Source organism: Triticum dicoccoides, chromosome 5A (assembly GCF_002162155.2).
Source record: "Triticum dicoccoides isolate Atlit2015 ecotype Zavitan chromosome 5A, WEW_v2.0, whole genome shotgun sequence".
NCBI classification, from domain to species: domain Eukaryota; kingdom Viridiplantae; phylum Streptophyta; class Magnoliopsida; order Poales; family Poaceae; genus Triticum; species Triticum dicoccoides.
In genome coordinates this window covers 46,548,185-46,562,863 of record NC_041388.1, presented here as the reverse complement: position 1 = coordinate 46,562,863, position 14,679 = coordinate 46,548,185, and positions in this window count along the sequence as shown.

Here is a 14,679-nt window from a genome sequence, read left to right as displayed (position 1 = left end):
AAATTATCTAGCTCAAAAGGTAAAGTGAAGCACATAGAGTATTCTAATAAATTCCGATTCATGTGTGTCTCTCCCAAAAGGTGTGTAAAGCAAGGATGATTGTGGTAATCTAAAAAGCAAAGACTCAAATCATACAAGACGCTCCAAGCAAAACACATATCATGTGGTGAATAAAAATAAAGCTCCAAGCAAAGTTATGGATGGACGAAGACGAAAGAGGGGATGCCTTCCGGGGCATCCCCTAGCTTAGGCTTTTGGTTGTCCTTGAATTTTACCTTGGGGTGCCTTGGGAATCCCCAAGCTTAGGCTCTTGCCACTCCTTTTTCCATAATCGATCAAATCTTTACCCAAAACTTGAAAACTTCACAACACAAAACTTAAAAGAAAATCTCGTGAGCTCCGTTAGTAAAAGAAAACAAACCACCACTTCAAGATACTATAATGAACTAATTATTTATTTATATTGGTGTTAAACCTACTGTATTCCAACTTATCTATGGTTCATAAACTCTATTACTAGCCATAGATTCATCAAAATAAGCAAACAACACACAAAAAAACAGAATCTGTCAAAAACAGAACAATTTGTAGTAATATGTAGGTTTCGAATACTTCTGGAACCCCACAAATTCTAAAATAAATTTATGGACGTGATGAATTTATATATTAATCATCTTTCAAAAGAATTAACTAAATATCACTCTCCAGTAAAAATGGCAGCAAATCTCGTGAGCGCTAAAGTTTCTGTTTTTTACAGCAAGATCGCAAAGACTTTCCCCAAGTCTTCCCAAAGGTTCTACTTGGCACAAACACTAATTAAAAGCATAAAACCACATCTAAACAGAGTCTAGATGAATTATTTATTACTAAACATAATCAAAAAGCAAGAAACAAAAATAAAATTGGGTTGCCTCCCAACAAGCACTATCGTTTAACGCCCCTAGCTAGGCATAAAAGCAAGGATAGATCTAGGTATTGTCATCTTTGGTATGCAATACATAAGTGTCTCTAATAATATATTCATAAGGTAATTTAATTTTATTTCTAGGAAAGTGTTACATGCCCTTCCTTAACGGAAATTGGAATCTAATATTCCCTTCCTTCATATCAATAATTGCACCAATCGTTCTAAGGAAAGGTCTACCAAGAATAATAGGACATGTAGGATTGCAATCTATATCAAGAACAATGAAATCTATGGGCACATAATTCCTATTTGCAACAATAAGAACATCATTAACTCTTTCCAGGTTTCTTAATGGTGGAATCCGCAAGATGCAAGTTTAAAGAACAATCATCAAATTCACGGAAACCTAGTAAATCACACAAAGTTTTAGGAATCGTGGAAACACTAGCACCCAAATAACATAAAGCAAAGCATTCATGATATTTAATCTTAATTTTAATAGTAGGTTCCCACTCATCATGAAGTTTTATAGGGATAGAAACTTCCAATTCAAGCTTTTCTTCATAAGATTGCATTAAAGCATCAACGATATGTTTAGTAAAAGCTTTATTTTGGCTATAAGCATGCGGAGAATTTAGCACGGATTGCAACAAGGAAATCAATCTATTAAAGAACAATTATCATAATTAAATTCCTTGAAATCCAAGATAGCGGGTTCATTGCTATTTAAAGATTTGACCTCTCTAATCCCACTTTTATCAATTTTTGCATCAAGATCTAAAAACTCCGAATCATTGGGACGCCTTATAACTAAAGTTGACTCATCTCCAGTCCCATCATTATCAAGATTAATATTGCAAAAGAAATAATTAATAGGTGACACATCAATAACTTTTAGATCTTCATCTTTATTATCATGGAAACTAGAAGAGCATGCTTTCACAAAGCAATCTTTTTTAGCACGCATCCTAGTGGTTCTTTCTTTGGACTCATCAATGGAAATTCTCATATATTTGATAGACTCATTGATATCATGCTTAGGTGGAATAGATCTAAGTTTCAAAGAATAAACATCAAGAGAAATTATATCCACGTTCCTAGCCAACTCATCAATCTTACCCAATTTTTCTTTAATCAAAGCATTGAAACTCTTTTGCAAACTAATAAATTCTTTAATATTAGATTCAAAATAAGAGGGAATCTTATTATAATTTCCATAAGAATTGTTGTAGGAATTACCATAATTATAAGAGGAATTACTAGGAACGGCCTAGGATTAAAATTACCTCTATATGCATTATTACCAAAATTGTTCCTACCAACAAAATTCACATCCATAGGTTCATTATTATTCTCAATCAAGGTAGACAAAGGCATATCATTAGGATCAGCAGAAACACTTTTATTAGCAAACAATTTCATAAGTTCATCCATCTTTCCACTCAAAACATTGATTTCTTCTATAGCATGCACCTTTTTATTAGTAGATCTTTTAGTATGCCATTGAGAATAATTAACCATAATATTATCTAGGAGTTTAGTAGCTTCTCCTAAAGTGATTTCCACAAAAGTGCCTCCCGCGGCCGAATCTAAAAGATTTCTAGAAGCAAAATTCAATTCGGCATAAATTTTTTGTATAATCATCCAAAGATTCAAACCATGTGTAGGGCAATTATGTATCATTAATTTCATTCCCTCCCAAGCTTGTGCAACATGTTCATGATCAAGTTGCTTAAAATTCATAATATCGTTTCTAAGAGTGATGATCTTAGCGGGAGGAAAATACTTAGAGATAAAAGCATATTTGCACTTAATCCATGAATCGATACTATTTTTAGGCAAAGACAAAAACCAAGTTTTAGCACGATATCTAAGAGAAAACGGGAATAGCTTCAGTTTAACAATATCATTATCCACATCTTTCTTCTTTTGCATATCACACAAATCAACAAAGTTGTTTAGATGAGTAGCGGCATCTTCACTAGGAAGGCCGGAAAACGGATCTTTCATGACAAGATTCAGCAAGGCAGCATTAATTTCACAAGATTCAGCATCGGTAAGAGGAGCAATCGAAGTGCTAATAAAATCATTATTAGTGATATTGGAGAAGTCACACAACTTAGTATTATCTTGAGACATCGTGATGAGCGAGTAATCCAACACACAAGCAAACAAGAAACAAGCAAAAGGAGGCAAGCTGGAAAAGAGAAGGGGAACGGAAAAAGAGGGCGAATAAAACGGCAAGGGTGAAGTGGGGGAGAGGAAAACGAGAGGCAAATGGCAAATAATGTAATGAGAGGGATAAGAGTTTGTGATGGCTACTTGGTATGTCTTGACTTGCGTGTAGACTCCCCGGCAACGGCGCCTGAAATCCTTCTTGCTACCTCTTGAGCACTGCGTTGGTTTTCCCTTGAAGAGGAAAGGGTGATGCAGCAAAGTAGCGTAAGTTTTTCCTCAGTTTTTGAGAACCAAGGTACCAATCCAGTAGGAGGCCACACGTAAGTCCCTCTTACCTACACAAACAAATAAGAACCTCGCAACCAACGCAATAAAGGGGTTGTCAATCCCTTCATGGTCACTTACGAGAGTGAGATCTGATAGAGATAATATTGATAAGATAAATATTTTTGGTATTTTTATGATATAGATTGAAAGTAAAGATTGCAAAGTAAAGTAGATTGGAAACTTATATGATGGAAAATAGACCCGGGGGGCATAGATTTCACTAGTGGCTTCTCTCAAGATAGCATAAGTATTACGGTGGGTGAACGAATTACTATCGAGCAATTGATAGAAAAGCGAATATTATGAGAATATCTAGGCATGATCATGTATATAGGCATCACGTCAGTGACAAGTAGACCGACTCCTGCCTGCATCTACTACTATCACTCCACACATCGACCGTTATCCAGCATGCATCTAGAGTATTAAGTTCATAAGAATAGAGTAACACCTTAGGTACGATGACATGATGTAGAGGGATAAACTCAAGCAATATGATATAAACCCCATCTTTTTATCCTCGATGGCAACAATACAATACGTGTTGTTTCCCTTTTTGTCACTGGGATCGAGCACCGCAAGATTGAACCCAAAGCTAAGCACTTCTCCCATTGCAGGAAAGATCAATCTAGTAGGCCAAACCAAACTGATAATTTGAAGAGACTTGCAAAGATAACCAATCATGCATAAAGATTTCAGAGAAGAATCAAATATTGTTCATAGATAGACTTGATCATAAACCCACAATTCATCGGATCTCGACAAACACACCGCAAAAAGAGTTACATCGAATAGATCTCCAAGAAGATCGAGGAGAACTTTGTATTGAGATCCAAAGAGAGAGAAGAAGCCATCTAGCTACTAGCTATGGACCCGAAGGTCTGAAGTAAACTACTCATACATCATCGGAGGGGCCATGGAGTTAATGTAGAGGCCCTCCGTGATCAATGTCCCCTCCGGCGGAGCTCCGGAAACGGCCCCAAGATGTGATCTCTTGGGTACAGAAGGTTGCGATGGTGGAAATAGGGTTTCGAGGTGCTCCTGGATGTTTTCGGGGTATGTGAACATATATAGGAGGAAGAAGTAGGTCGGTTGAGCCACGAGGGGCCCATAAGGGGGGAGGGCGCACCCAGGGGGTAGACGCGCCCCCCTGCCTCATGGACACCTTGTTGGTTGCTTGACGTCCACTCCAAGTCCTCTAGATCACGTTTGTTCCAAAAATCACGCTCCCGAAGGTTTCATTCCGTTTGGACTCCGTTTGACATTCCTTTTCTGCGAAACACTGAAATGGGCAAAAAACAGCAATTTGTACTGGGCCTTGGGTTAATAGGTTAGTCCCAAAAATAATATAGAAGTGTAAAATAAAGCCCAGTCACATCCAAAACAGATAATATAATAACATGGAACAATCAAAAATTATAAATACGTTGGAGATGTATCAGTTATCGGATCCAAAATCGGACCTGATAGCTTAATGGCGTTCCGTTACGGTGGATGCCACGTGTCGGTCATCCTTGACGAAAGCACTTCTGTGATGCGCGATTTATCGTCATGGAAGTGGACATTTCTGTGATGATAATTTTGGTAATGTCATGGAACACTTCTACGAAAGCACAGGTATGACTATCTTGATTCTGTCATAAAATCGTCATGGATGTATATGCATGACAAAAAACGCGACCTACTGTGACAAACATGTATCATCACGGAAGTGTATTTTTTTGTAGTGTAGGCGACTTGCGTGTTACCTCCTACTGGATTGATACCTTGGTTCTCAAAAACTGAGGGAAATACTTACTCTACTGTGTTGCATCACCCTTTCCTCTTCACGGGAAAACCAACGCATGCTCAAGAGGTAGCATCCTATCATTTTTCTTTTTCTTCTTCTTAGAAGAACTAGGTGCATCAACATTAATTTTATGAGAAACTTGCTCAATTCTCTTGGGGTGGCCTTCAGGATACAAAGGTTCCTGAGTCATTTTACCCCCTCTAGTCACAACTCTAACAACATTATCATTTTTCTTATTATTTAATTCATTGAGCAAATCATTCTGAGCTTTAAGTACTTTTTCTACTTGAGTGGTAACCATAGAAGCATGTTTACTAATGAGTTTAAGTTCACCTTTAACTCTAGACATATAATCACTCAAGTGTTCAATCATATAAGCATTTCGTTTCAAATGTATACTAACATAAGCATTGAAGTTTTCTTGTTTAACAATAAAATTATCAAACTCATCCAAGCATTGGCTAGCAGACTTATTACAAGGAATATCACCTTCATCAAATCTATAGAGAGAATTTACCTTTACTACCTGTGTCGGGTTATCAAGACCATGTATTTCTTCAATAGGTGGTAAATTCTTAACATCTTCAGCTTTAATACCTTTTTCTTTCATAGATTTGTTTGCCTCTTGCATATCTTCAGGACTGAGAAATAGAATACCCCTTTTCTTCGGAGTTGGTTCAGGAAGTGTCCAATCATTTTCATTACTCAACATATTATTCAATAGCAATTCAGCTTGATTAATAGTTCTTTCCCTGAAAACACAACCAGCACAACTATCCAAGTGGTCTCTGGAAGCATCGGTTAGTCCATTATAAAAGATATCAAGTATTTCATTTTTCTTGAGAGGATAATCACGCAAAGCATTAAGTAATTGGAGAAGCCTCCCCAAGCTTATGGGAGACTCTCTTCTTCAATTTGCACAAAATTATATATTTCCCTTAAGGCAGCTTGTTTTTATGAGCGGGGCAATATTTAGCAGAGAAGTAATAAATCATATCCTAGGGACTACGCACACAACCAGGATCAAGAGAATTAAACCATGTTTTAGCATCACCCTTTAATAAGAACAAAAATAACCTAAGGATATAATAGTAGCGAGTTTTCTCATCATTAGTGAATAGGGTGGCTATATCATTTAATTTAGTAAGATGTGCCACAATAGTTTCAGATTCATAGCCATAGAAAGGATCAGATTCAACCAAAGTAATTATCTCAGGATCTACAGAGAAATCATAATCCTTATCGGAAATACAGATAGGTGAAGTAGCAAAAGCAGGGTCATATTTCATTCTAGCATTCAAGGATTTTTCTTTCAGCTTAGCTAATAATTTCTTAAGATCATATCTATCATTGCAAGCTAAAAAGTCCCTAGCAGTTTCTTCATCCATAACATAACCCTCAGGCACAACAGACAATTCATATCTACGGGGAGAATCTTCATCATCACTTTCATCAATATTATTAGTTTTAATAATTTCATTCTCTCTAACCCTAGCAAGTTGTTCATCAAGAAATTCACCTAGTGGCACAGTATTATCAAGTATAGAAATAGTTTCATCATAAGCATCATGCAAAGCAGAAGTGGCATCATCAATAACATGCGACATATCAGAATGAATAACAGGAGTAGGTGTCGCAAGTTTACTCAAAACAGAAGGTGAATCAAGTGCAGAGCTAGATGGCAGTTCCTTACCTCCCCTCGTAGTTGAGGGAAAAATCTTGGTTCTTTTATCTTTCAAGTTCTTCATAGTGATCAGCAGATATAAATCCCAAGTGACTCAAAGAATAGAGCTATGCTCCCTGGCAACGACGCCAAAAAATAGTCTTGATAACCCACAAGTATAGGGGATCGCAACAGTTTTCGAGGGTAGAGTATTCAACCCAAATTTATTGATTCAACACAAGGGAAGCCAAGGAATATTCTCAAGTATTAGCAGCTGAGTTGTCAATTCAACCACACCTGGAAAACTTAATATCTGTAGCAAAGTAATATGGAAGTAACGGCAACGGTGCCAAAGGTAACAGTAGCAGTTTTGTAGTAATTGTAACAGTGGAAACGGTAAAGTAACTAAGCAAAGATCAATATGTGAAAAGCTCGTAGTCAATGGATCGGTGATGGATAATTATGTTGGATGCGATTCCTCATGCAACAGGTATAACATAGGGTGACACAGAACTAGCTCCAGTTCATCAATATAATGTAGGCATGTATTCCGAATATAGTCATACGTGCTTATGGAAAAGAACTTGCATGATATCTTTTGTCCTACCCTCCCGTGGCAGCGGGGTCCTATTGGAAACTAAGGGATATTAATAATAGAGTACCAGACCAAAGCATTAACACTTAGTGAATACATGAACTCCTCATACTACGGTCATCACCGGTAAGTATCCCGATTATTGTCACTTCGGGTTACCGGATCATAACACATAGTAGGTGATTATTGACTTGCAAAATAGGATCAATAACTCACATAAATTCATGAAAACATAATAGGTTCAGATCTGAAATCATGGCACTCGGGCCCTAGTGACAAGCATTAAGCATAGCAAAGTCATAGCAACATCAATCTCAGAACATAATGGATACTAGGGGTCAAACCCTAACAAAACTAAATCAATTACATGATAAATATCATCCAACCCATCACCGTCCAGCAAGCCTATGATGGAATTACTCACGCACGGCGGTGAGCATCATGAAATTGGTGATGGAGGAAGGTTGATGATGATGATGGTGATGGATTCCACTCTCCGGAGCCCCGAACAGACTCCAGATCAGCCCTCCCGAGAGAGATTAGGGCTTGGTGGCGGCTCCGTATCGTAAAACGTGATGAATCCTTCTCTTTGATTTTTTTCTCCCCGGACGTGAATATATAGAGTTGGAGTTGAGGTTGGTGGAGCACCAGGGGGCCCACGAGGCAGGGGGCGCGCCCCCACCCTCGTGGACAGGGTGTGGGCCCCTTGGCCTTGATTCTTTCACCAGTATTTTTTATATATTCCAAAAATATTCTCCATGAAGTTTCAGGTCATTCCGAGAACTTTTATTTCTGCACAAAAATAACACCATGGCAATTCTGCTGAAAACATCGTCAGTCCGGGTTAGTTCCATTCAAACCATGCAAGTTAGAGTCCAAAACAACGGCAAAAGTGTTTGCAAAAGTAGATACGTTGGAGACGTATCACAACATCAATATAAGAACATAATGTATACTAGGGATCATGCCCTAACAAAACTAACTCGATTACATGATGAATCTCATCCAACTCCTCACCGACCACCAAGCCTACGAAGGAATTATTCACTCCCGGTGGGGAGCATCATGGAATTGGCGATGGAGAAGGGTTGGTGATGACGAAGAACGAAGACCCCCCTCTCCGGAGCCCCAAATGGACTCTAGATCTGCCCTCCCGAGGGAGAACAGGGCTTGGCAGCGGCTCCATCTCGTGGATCGTGATAATTCTTTCTCCCTGGTTTTTTTCTCCGAAAATAGGAATTTATAGTGTCATGGTTGAGGTCTACGGGGCCACCAGGTGGGTACAACCCACCTGGGCGCGCTAGGAGAGGGGGGCGCGCCCTGGTGGGTTGTGCCCACCCAGGGGCCCCTCTCCGGTAGGTCTTGGCTCCAGAAATTCTTATATATTATATAAAAATTACTTAAAAAGTTTCGTTCCATTCTGAGACTTTTATTTCTGCACAAAAACAACACCATGGTAGTTTTGCTGAAAACAACATCAGTCCAGGGTTAGTTTCATTCAAATCATGCAAATTAGAGTCCAAAACAAGAGGAAAAGCATGAGAAAAAGTACATACGTTGGAGACGTATCAGTTCTATACGTTGGTCAGCCTGTGGTCGGACCCTTTGTAAGTCGACAACAGAACACTAATGTGGTTGGGGTCCTAGTGTGGATAGGTTCCATGTTAACATAAATATATAGTGGGGATCACTCTCCTGGGTATATAGCTAGGATTCCAACTACACATACTTCCATTTTGGTAAGTGCCTCATGCAGGAGGAAATATGCATCGTTACGGAATGACACTAACAACTTGGTTTCATAGTTAGAGAGAAGGAAGATTATGCTCGGAAAAGTGCGGCATCAAGAGAAGGTTTAGCAATACTTGGTGATATAAATTGGGGGTCAAACCACAGAACTCTAATCCGGATCTTTGAAATGTCGCATTATGTGTTTGAAGCACTACATGGTATTTCTCATGAGGGAAAAAATGTTGATGGTAGAATTTTGGCGCCGGCGGTGGGGGAGAGGAGGAGGTCGGCAGCGAAGGGGTTGGAGGTTGGGTAGCGGAGGAGGAAGACGGCGTGGGTTGGTTGGGTTGGGTTTGCTTTCCTTTGCTTTGCTTTGGGGCCGTGGGTGAGGATGGCTTTTCGTTTTCATTTGATTTGAAACCCACAAATTTGAGCATTTGCCTTCCTTCTCGAGAAGCGGGAAGGGCCTGAAATATTTTATTCTGTGGAGCCGGAGCGGGAGCGAGGTGCTGGGGTTGGACCAAGGGCGAGGTCGGCGAGGGAGAGCTCACCCGCGTAACACCACCGCTGTCGACGGTCACTCTACAATGTCGACGCCTCTCCAGGCACTCGCTCACACTGAACCTCGGCAGTGTCACCACCTCACCACCCAAGCTCGGGATCGAGCTATCCACCATCACTCCACGTCCCTAGCAAGGACTCGATCGCGCCACCGTGCGTTGGCATCTACATCGCCCCACCGGCTAGCATCAACTACAAGATGTAATCAACACTACTAGTCACCCACAGGTACCAATCTGAGGTTCCAGTACAAAGATTGAACACAAGAGATGAACTAGGGTTTTCAGATGAGATGGTGCGGTTGAAGATGTTGATGAAGATGGGCCTCCCAAAGATGAGAGGGTTGTTGGTGATGACGACGACTTCGATTTTCCCCTCCCGAAGGGAAGTTCCCCCGGCGAAATCGCTCCGTCGGAGGGCAAAAGTGCTCCTGCCCAAGTTTTGCCTCGAGACGGCGGTGCTCCATCTCGAAAGTCCTCTCCTTATTTTTTTTCTAGGTCAAAAGACCTTATGTAGCAAAAGATGGGCACTAGAAGTGGGCCAGGGACCCCACTACCCACCAGGGCGCGCCTGGAGGGGATGGCGCGCCCTGGTGCCTAGTGGGCACCTGGGTGGACCCCTCTGGTATTTCTTTTCTCCAATATTTATTATATATTCCAAAATAAGTCTCCCTAAAATTTCAGCTCATTTGGAGATGTGCAGAATAGGTATCTCTAACGTAGCTTTTTAGGTCCAGAATTCTAGCTGCCGGTATTCTCCCTCTTTGTGTAAACCTTGCATATTATGAGAGAAAAGGCATTAGAATTACTCCACAAAGTGTTATAATGAATAAAAACACTATAAATAACAGTAGGAAAACATATGCAAAATGGACGTGTCACCCAACGAGGAGCAGAAGGAAATGATAAGCGGTTTTCAGCAAGGTAATCTCTGCAAGTACAGAAAGTAGAGGTAACAAGTTGTTTTGTAGCAAGGTAATTCGTAACAAGTGGCAAGTAGCAATAGTAGCAAAGCTGCAGGAAGGTAGCCCAATCCTTTTTATAGCAAAGGACAAGCCGGAAAATTCTCTTATATAAAGCAAAGCGTTCTCGAGGACACATGGGAATTGTCGTCTAGTCACGTCATCATGTTTAGTTGATGCTCATTCGCTACTTTGATAATTTGATATGTGGGTGGACCGGTGCTAGGGTGTTGTTCTTACTTGAACAAGCAACCCTCTTATGATTACCCCTCTCCCACACATCCGCAACTATGAAAGAAGAATTAAGATAAATTTAACCATAGCATGAAACATATGGATCCAAATCAGCCCCTTACACACTACTAGGAAAATGCCTACTAATGGCGCACCAGTTTCGCCTACTAATGGCGCATCACTGGTGCGCCATTAGTATCACGCCACTAGTATTTATTACTAATGGCGCACCATCCAGTGCGCCATTAGTATATAACACCATGCGCCATTAGTATGCCTCCCAGGGCCATATTTAACCATGTGCTTTGACACACTAATGGCGCACTGCGGATGGATGCGCCATTAGTATACTTGGCATACTAATGGCACACTCTGTAGTGATGCGCCATTAGTATGAATATTAGGTTTTATTATTTTTTTACTTTTCTGATTTTTGCACAGGTTACAAAATATATTATTTGACTGAATATAGACAGTAGCACACAGCAACAGCAGATTCATCGAATACAATAGAAGATTAGTCTCCGAATACAATTCATCATATTAGTCTCCGAATTCAAAAGACAGAACAAAGATAAAACATTACAAGTCTCGAGATCGCGAGTATCGAGTTTGTCGGAAGTAATACTAATCCTAAGAAGTCCTACTAATCATCATCATACAACTTCTACTCGTTATTCATAACAAGTCATACGATCATCATCTTGATAGTCATCGAACCAACCCTACTTAATTGTTCTTAGCACATGATCATCAGTATTAGGCAGGACCTAAATACCCTATTTAAGCTAAAATAGCATAAAACAATATAGACCCTGACTCTCCATTATGGAGAATGGAGAACATCCTGTCTCCAATTCTTGCGCTTCGCTTCCTTTTGCTTCCAAGAAGCTCCTTATGACTGTCCATACATTTTTTCCATCCTTTGATTTTCATGTCTCCACTTCTTTTAGAAATCTCGTATGGACAATTGAGATTCGTAGGATGACCTGGCTGTATGTTCAAATCTTTAACACTACCTTTCTGATACATCATATGAGGCACACAATTCTCTGGGATTATCTGTTGAAAAACATAGTAATAACTTCATAGTTAGCAATGATGTACTAGTTTAGAAGTATGCAAAAGATGCACAGATGTCGTAATAGTAAAAATCTTACCAGGGTATCTCCATGGTAGTTACCGTAGTTGAACACATGCACTAGTGGCACGTATTTACCATAATGTTGAGGAGTTTGATTGTGGATAGTGTAATTCTCAATGTCAGTACAAAATCCGACCAGATGATTTTTCTCCTTGTAAGTTGTTAATTCGGAGCCATCGGTGTAGCGGGTTTTGTCTACCATCTCCCGCACATTCTTTGAACAATAAAAATAAGCTGTCAATGGAAATAAGTTGTCAACTATTTTGAAATAAACAATATAAATTAGCTAATAACTATGTTTGAGAAACTCACATAGCGGTAGAACTGGAGGCATATCAACAAGGACCCAAATGTCCATATTGTCTTGGTTGATGTCAGGATTACCAGGATCCATGGTGATAAGCATACCCTCATCAAAACCATACATCTTGCAAAATGCTTCCCAATTTTTGCAACCAAAATGGGTTACGCTCTCAGAATTATATAGATTTACTTCAAAGTCCACATCGTGATGAGTCCTTAGGTGAATTTTCTTTGTTTCAGAAATTTCATGGTCTTCAAAATCCATCCTCTCCAAGACATAGCGTCTTGCATGGCATGGGATAAGCTATACTCGAATTGTAAAAGATGAAAATTACACATTGAAATAGTTGAAGTCATGCTTAATTATGAAAATAACACTTGTCATCGTTGTGTACCGTTTCAACTTCGAAGGTCTCCTCGAGCTTAATGCTGAAGCGCCGATCATTGTCCAGGTGAGGCATGTCGCACAGACCTCGATTGCCGTGGCACCAGTCGCACTCCGCCGGGAGACTTTCGTCGTCCGATGATGATGACGACATATCCTACGTTCATAATTCAAAACTACATCATTTAGGGTTTGTCGACACCGAGGCATCCTAAAAGCTAAGCTTTTATCATTTAGGGTTTGTCGACGCTGAGGCACCCTAAAAGCCTAAGCTTTCATCATTTAGGTTCTTATCGACACCGAGGCACCCTAAAAGCCAAGGTTTTATCATTTAGGGTTTGTCGACGTCGAGGCACCCTAAAAGCCTAAGCTTTCATCATTTAGGTTTTGTCGACGCCGATGCATGCATTAGTCGCAAGTACCCCATATGTCCTATTTTTAGCAAAGTCATGCTAAAATTCACGGAAAATTTCGGCATGGCCTTTGCTAAAAATAGGACATATGGAGTACCCGAATTTGCCGGAACAGAAGTTAATCGACATTCCGGCAAACTCAAGGGCCTCTCGAGGTACCTGCAAATTCATCATGACACAATGGTCGGAGACAAAACCCAGCAAACTAGCAAGATGATCATCATCTTTAAAAGTCATTACTTGTCAAATACAGAAGAAGGAACAATTTATTTGTGACATAGTTGGCCCATACAGAAGAAGCAACACCCTGCACTAGCCTAAAAACAAGTGAAGTTTCACCCATATAAGAACAACTTTATAAAAACAGAGAAGTTGCTATGTTTTTTCTACTGCTAGGAAAAACATCACTCATTGGAAATGAAAATCTCAGTACCAGCATTTTGAACTTTGAAATGAAATACAGTAGTAGTATTAGTAGTATATGGAGTAGTATCTTGTCTAGTAGTAGTATTAGTTGTATATGGAGTAGCAAGTTTTGCCTCAGAGACCGCAAAAGCTATGTTTTTTCTCAATTCAGATAGCTAATTGGAAAACCATGTCAAGTCCTGTTTTAATACTCTATTTCTCAATGCATGCAATTGGTTTCATCTGGACTACATCATAGAACCACCAATAAAGGACACTGAAAAAATATAGAGATGCCTACGGTTCCTATCCTTGAGTAGCATGATTAGAGATGAGTAGATCTCCTAAAGGTGTCATAAGCACCTGCTGTTACTCTTGGAAGCAATGCAAACGTGTAAAAGTTATTACTGTTGACAATACTACTCAAATATCCAACTATCAGGACACAAGGCATGATAATCCATCTAATCTAATGAAATCTGAACTCAACTTGATCATGGTTCATGCCCTCAGACACATCAGCACCTCAAGAATGCCATGACAAAAATGAAAAGGACCAAGACAATCACCACACAAGTGAAGAGAGAACTCGGGGCCTCTTTGACAAAAATGAAAAGGACCAATACAATGAAAAGGACCAGTGAGATGAAAAAACTAAGGTAAGGGGGGACATCAAAACGCAGAAGTGCATAACACAAGCTCAGCGACATAGACACACATAACAGCCGCACAACAGCATAGACATTAAACATGTGCAGAGATCACAATCAATAGAGGCATAACAGTAGAAATTACAAGTGTAGATTGCTCTGTTCAACAAACTTCCTATCAGTCCAACAATGTTTCTGAATCTAAACTTTTTCAGTTAACAGAACCTAAACCTGACAATGTTCAGTTAACATAAAGGGGGGGAAGGGGAACCGGTGCAGCTCACCGAGAGGAAGACGATGGCGAGCTCGTGTGGGGATCGACGGTGAGGCCGCGGTGGCCGGAGGTGGAAGAAGGCACAGACGCCCTAGACGATGGAGGCGTCGGTGTCGTAGAGGTGCCGGAGACCTTGCCCTGCGAGACAAAGAAGGGGCC